Source organism: Varanus komodoensis, unplaced genomic scaffold, assembly GCF_004798865.1.
Source record: "Varanus komodoensis strain SLA01 unplaced genomic scaffold, ASM479886v1 scaffold1, whole genome shotgun sequence".
Classification (NCBI taxonomy): Eukaryota; Metazoa; Chordata; class Lepidosauria; order Squamata; family Varanidae; genus Varanus; species Varanus komodoensis.
Genome location: NW_025335268.1, coordinates 65,909,143 through 65,915,142, shown reverse-complemented (window position 1 = coordinate 65,915,142; position 6,000 = coordinate 65,909,143).

Below are 6,000 nucleotides of genomic sequence, written 5' to 3'. Positions count from 1 at the left end.
AGTTTCCCTAGCATTAAAAACAGAGACGCACAGTATGACCTGATTTAAAAGAAGCCATGAAACACCCCACTTAGCCTGCTTTCAGCGCTGAAGCTGGCAAGGTGCCAAAAACCCACCAAAAACTGGCCCATTGAGCTTTGCAGAGTTGCAGGACCCTGCATGTGGGGTCTATTAACACATCTTCCAATGATCTAATTGACAGAGTACTTGAACCCATAAATGAGCCTATACAAAACAGCATGTCTCTATTCTGCACTTTTGAATTGGCACTTGAATGTAAGATAACAGTGAAAATCCCCATTCCTTCTACTTGCTTCTACAGAGGAGCTCTTAGCTATCTTAATGATAGGCAGAACATTCAAGGTCAAAAACTAACAGCTGGACAGGAATAACTCCCTTCCCCCAGCCAGGTCTAAAGGAACTGATAAAAATAAGGTGGCATTTACTTTGAAATTCTGCAGGCTGATGAGTTTCCCTTGCCCTTCACGCCCCTCTTTTCTATTATATGAATAACTAGACATAGCAAAACTGTCAAGTCCTGGGCATCACACCAGCAAACTGGACTGTAAAGCTTCTGGAACAATTTTGGAGAGATTCTGATGTCAAACTATGGAGCCCAGGCCCTGAAGGTGTTTTTGTGACCTGTACCAAGGTAATAATCAAGCCTAGACCCCCCACCTCCCCCACCCCACTCTCTGCCGCTTGCACCACACCTGGCTAGGCAGGCTCCAGGCCGCATGGCTAACCAGCCTGAAATTTGGATTTTTCAAAGCACTGCAGAGCTAGGAGAGAGCTGAAAGTTCCCATATTGCGATTTCCTGTAGAAAGAAAACAAGAAGGACTCAATTCCAGGGAAACCTGCAATCGTATAATTCGAAATGATGAAAGGCTGTCTCTAGGAGTGATATTAATTCATGGTAAACGATGCATGGCAGTGTAATTTGTTGACAGTGATTTATTGCACCAAGCTTGTCAAGCAGGGAGACTTTGCTGCAAGCATTTGGTTACCAACCATTTCTTGTTTGCACCAAAATAGGAACTGACTTGTCTTCCTTACACTGTAAGGGTGACAGTATGGATGTAATATGGATACACATGAAAAAGAAGCAATGAGCTTTCATCCTAATAATAGCTAATAATTTTTCATGTTTTATCTGTAAAGCGTTTTTAATATATCATCCTAAGTTTTCCATAGGTTTTTCATCTGAGCCGTAACAGAAAGTAAAATAATGACTCTCTCATAATCTGCACGCACGCACGCACGCACGCACGCACGCACGCACGCACACACAGAGAGAGAGAGAGAGAGAGAGAGAGAGAGAGAGAGAGAGAGAGAGAGAGGTGCAAATGAACTCCAAAGTTTAAGCAGTGTTTAGTCCTTTCATTCCAGTTCTGGTGCATTTTAAGGTGAAGTGGGCCTTTTCCAAAGCCTCCATAACTGAAGTCAGAGCTGAATTAGGCTCCATTGCTGATTCGTTTTTCAGAGGAAAATGGATAGAGGAGGGAGTGTAGTTGAGTGACTCACCAGGGAACTGTGAGGAATCCAATAGGAGAATGAACATCTGACAGAAGATCTTCTCCATTTTCCCCCTCACAGATTTCATTCAATCAGCCTTGCACTGGTTCCAAGCTGAACTGGCACCCAGACTTCTATTTTTAAAATGGAGCCATGAGTTGCATTTTTAAAAATGTGGGAATCTGTAATAATGTGGGAAAACTTTGGCGTCAAGACGTGCATTTTGCACAAATCTGAAATTGAATCAGAAAATTCAATGTGGCCAAGTTGAATTATACACATAAGCAATAAAACGAGGACATTTTCATACTTCTCGTGTTAAGTGCTGTAACAACATGAACAAAAGCAATGACTTGAATCCTATGTGTTAGCCCCAATGTGCACAACTGTGGTGTGCACAAGTTGCATGAGAGATACACAATTTACAGATTTAAATCAGCACAAATATTTGTCAGCCTGCTTTTTATTATTGGGTTATAAATATGTCAAAACTCCCTTGAGCTCAAATGGAATGAGTTTTCCCGCATCTAACTTTGGTATGATTCACATAAGCTGAGATCATGTTCTGTCTGTGTGGAGTGGCTACAGGATGAGTCTAAAGGATCAGTTTAAAGCAGGAATGGTCAAGAAACAAGCAAAAGTTAAAGCACAGTTAAGCAGTTAAATACAATACACAAGCCAGAAACAGATACAAACAGGAATCTAAGGATTACTTGTAAGGAGGGTCAACCATACGGCAAGTTCCAGAAAGCAAGGTAGGCATGGCTGGGTACCTGTTGATGGCACAAATCTAACAGGAGCTCACATTCAAAGGCCCTCTGGCATTGTTCTTTCTCTTTCCCGCTCTACTCTACTTGCTTACCTGTTTTTTGGGCCCATTGGCCCAGACAATGGTGGTGAGGAGGAGGAGGAGTAGCTACCACTGACTTCATCACCCACTGGTTCTCTGCCTGCCAAGCAAGCAAGGAGTAGCAACAACAAGAAAGAGAATGACAAGCAATGGCATCTGGTGAAGGAAGGATCATTGAGGATGTCTAGCTAATGGGGGAACCTCAACAATCTGAAGCCAGCAGTGATTCCTAGCATTTTATACCTGCTGATCCAGTGGCTGTTTATTTATTTATTTACATATATTTATAAGCCACCTATAATTGCTGAGGCCTTCCTAGGTGGCTTACAATGCATAAGCATACTAACAGAGTAAAGGCTGTTAAAGATAAGAAGCCTGTCAAAAATGTGTACCACAAACATGGTTGAACCCACAGGGATACAAATACAGACAAATAAGAGTAAATCATTCAAAGCTGTGAGCCTGTTTGGATGAGTCTGTCAGTTTTGATTCCTTGCACATTAATGTCAAGCTCTATCAACTCTATTTCTGAGGTATTTTAAAATATTAGCAAGTTCTTATCAAAAAGCAAATAGAACAATGTCTCACTCATCCCTAGATATGGAAAGGAGTATTATGAAGTAATGTGGATTTTTCACATGAGCATTGCGTGATCTGTGAGGCTGTGGCACAGGCTAGAATCTCCACATCTGCACCATGTGTATTAGGGCAGGCTTCCCTAATATAATGTCCCCCAGATGTTTTGAACTACAACATCCATCAGCCCAGCTAGGATGGCACTGATCAAGCATGAAGGTAAATACAAAAATATCTGGTAGTAACCAGGTTGGTGTTCATTGGATTATAGGAAGCTCTGTATGTGTGTCTTGGAAGTCCATTGCATGTTGACTCAAGACTGCTCAAAACTTGCATGTGAAAGAATTGCTTAAAATTAGGTGGGGTTATAAGAAATCCTGTAGCTTGTTATGCATTCCATGGTTTTCAGTAGATGGCATTCATCATCTGAGCCCTTTTCAAGCACCAGGTGGGTGCAATGAGAGCACATGTGATTTGGAAAGGGATGTTTCAAACACTGCCCTAGCCTGCATGCATCAATTACTCCATGGTGCAGTTATACTCAAGCTTCTACACGGTCAGAATCCTCTGCTTGCATAATCTCTGTCCAGACATTCTAATACATGCATACAGGTCGGGGTGATGCCTGTTTGAACTTACCCTTCCTCCCTTCCTTATATAGTAAGACTGTGCACATGGGAAAGAAATCAAGTAATTAAATTTATTAGCTATCCAGGCCTATGCACGTGGTCTACAAAAAATGGGCATTTTGCTTTAGAGTGCATAATCTACGGGGGTGGGGGGGGGGTCTCAGGAGCACATGCATTACAGATCACAGTTTTAGCCATAATTTTGCTATATGGTATATCTGGAGCATTTATGTTCTTTAAATCTGCCTCATAAATCACCTCTCCCAGCTGCTTAATCACTTATATTGGCCTTCTTTGAATCCTGTCCAACTTTTGATGTCCTCCTGATAAAGAAGTGCCCAGAGCTGCTTGTGTATTCTAGGGGTGCAATTTCAGATTACCAAACAGGGAGGGAGGTGTCATCTCATCAAGCCGTGTGCTTATGAGAAGTATCCAGAATCACCTTTATATTGTTTTCAGGTGATCATCCCTCCCTCCACATGCATGAGCACTCAGACACACCAGCTTTCTGTGTATTTCCAGCCTTTTGTTCTTACATTCCAAGGATCTCACACCTATTGACTATATCTGTGCTTTGGATTACTAATCCCCCAATGTATTTCATTGCAATTTTCAGAGCCAATTTTTGTTATTTCCTGCTCATAAGTTATTTCTCACCTTCTTAGAATGTTTTCCATTTCATATTTCTCACTGGTGAGTCAAGCTTCTCTTAATTTCGTATCATCTGTAAATGTAATTAATGCACTGCTTATCTCTTCTTCAGGATCATTAATAAAAATGTTGCATTCCACTGATACACAAACACACACACCCTGCAATAATCAGTCTTGGAGTTTAAAGAATTAAATCTGGTTCCTACTGTGAGTGCTTCTCAGAGTGTCTGTGCATGTGCACATGTGAGATGAAATAGAATGGCCTCAAAACAAGCCACAATTAATTAGCATGCATTCTATAGTGCCTACATGGTTACCAGAATGTGTGAACATTTCACTGAAGATTATAGACGGAAATGAGGTTCAGGTTGCTAGCAACCAAAATTGTGATTGTTGTATACAAAGAACCTTTCTGCATTCTGCCTTGATACACTGTGCAACTCCACTTCCAACTCCCAAGAAAGCTTGATGCTACACATCTGCAAAAACTCATATTTCATAGGAAGGACAACTTTCTTCCAAGCTCACATGGAAAGATTTCTTCCTTTCTGGATAAGGAACAAATTCATTCAGGGTAAGTTTGCCCATCACTAGAACGAAACTTTATTGAGGTAACAAATTCTGTTTGTTTTTATGCTCTTTCACAGATGCAATCACATGAACATTTCATTTTGGAACAGGATAAAGCTGATGTGGTAACAGATGTCTTGAAGAAATAGCAAGTCCTTACTCGGAGCTGCATACTGAAAATAACTGCAAACGGAGAGTTGCCAAATCCAAATCATTACATTTTGTTCCCTGTATACATTCCTTTTCAAAGGACTATTTTAGGGCAAGCCCTAAGATTTACTTTGAGCGGACCAAATACATCCCTGAATTTATTCAGTAAGTTATTTTAGGGATGAATTTAGTCCAACAGATCTTATCTGATCTGAACAAAACAACCACTCTGCAAAATGGATTAACCTACAGCTTTAATGGTATATTGAAAAGTACTTTGTGATGGCTCAGCACGATAAGGTACTATAAACGTGTAAAGGCCTGGTGTTGGTTTAACTCCAGCAAGTGACCACCAACCATGTGTCAGAAGCTCAACTGCTATATAGTTTCCTTTGCAGATAATGTTTTCCTTCAGTAAATGCACATGTTGGCTAATCAACATTACTCATTTCAGATGGTTCTGATAACATTTGCTTTTATAATCCATTTTCTCTTGTGTTATTCTTGCCTACAAAAGCTCACCTTTTCCTTTAGAAAGCAGTATCCTTTTCCACTGATGTTTAGAACTAAGTAACATTTCTCCCCTGCCCCAATGCACCCTTGTGTGTGAGCAATAAAGAACCCTAAAACAAACATCCCTGATCTTCATATAGGACGTCCTGGAATTATAATGTCTAGCTAGCCAATGGATAGTTCAACATATTCATTTAAAACTAGAAGGGATAACTTGTGTGGGAAAAGGTTGATAATAAAGATGCAGTCCTGAGCTTGCTGAGAATTCTATAATTTTTTTCTGTCTATGCACACTGAAGGATCAATTTTAGAAAAGGGAAGTCTATACATTTGAAACCTAATAAAAGTGTTGATGGAATGTCTATACATGCTACTAAAACATTCAAAAAGAAATGCTAATGTGATAGATGTTTTATGTATTCTCTTGCCTAGGAGACAGAACTATTATTTAAAATTAAAGTTGATTTTTAAAATTTTATATGGCTTACATTTTATGCACATATCTTCTAATATGTTTCTGAATACACTTTTTCTCATGTGCAT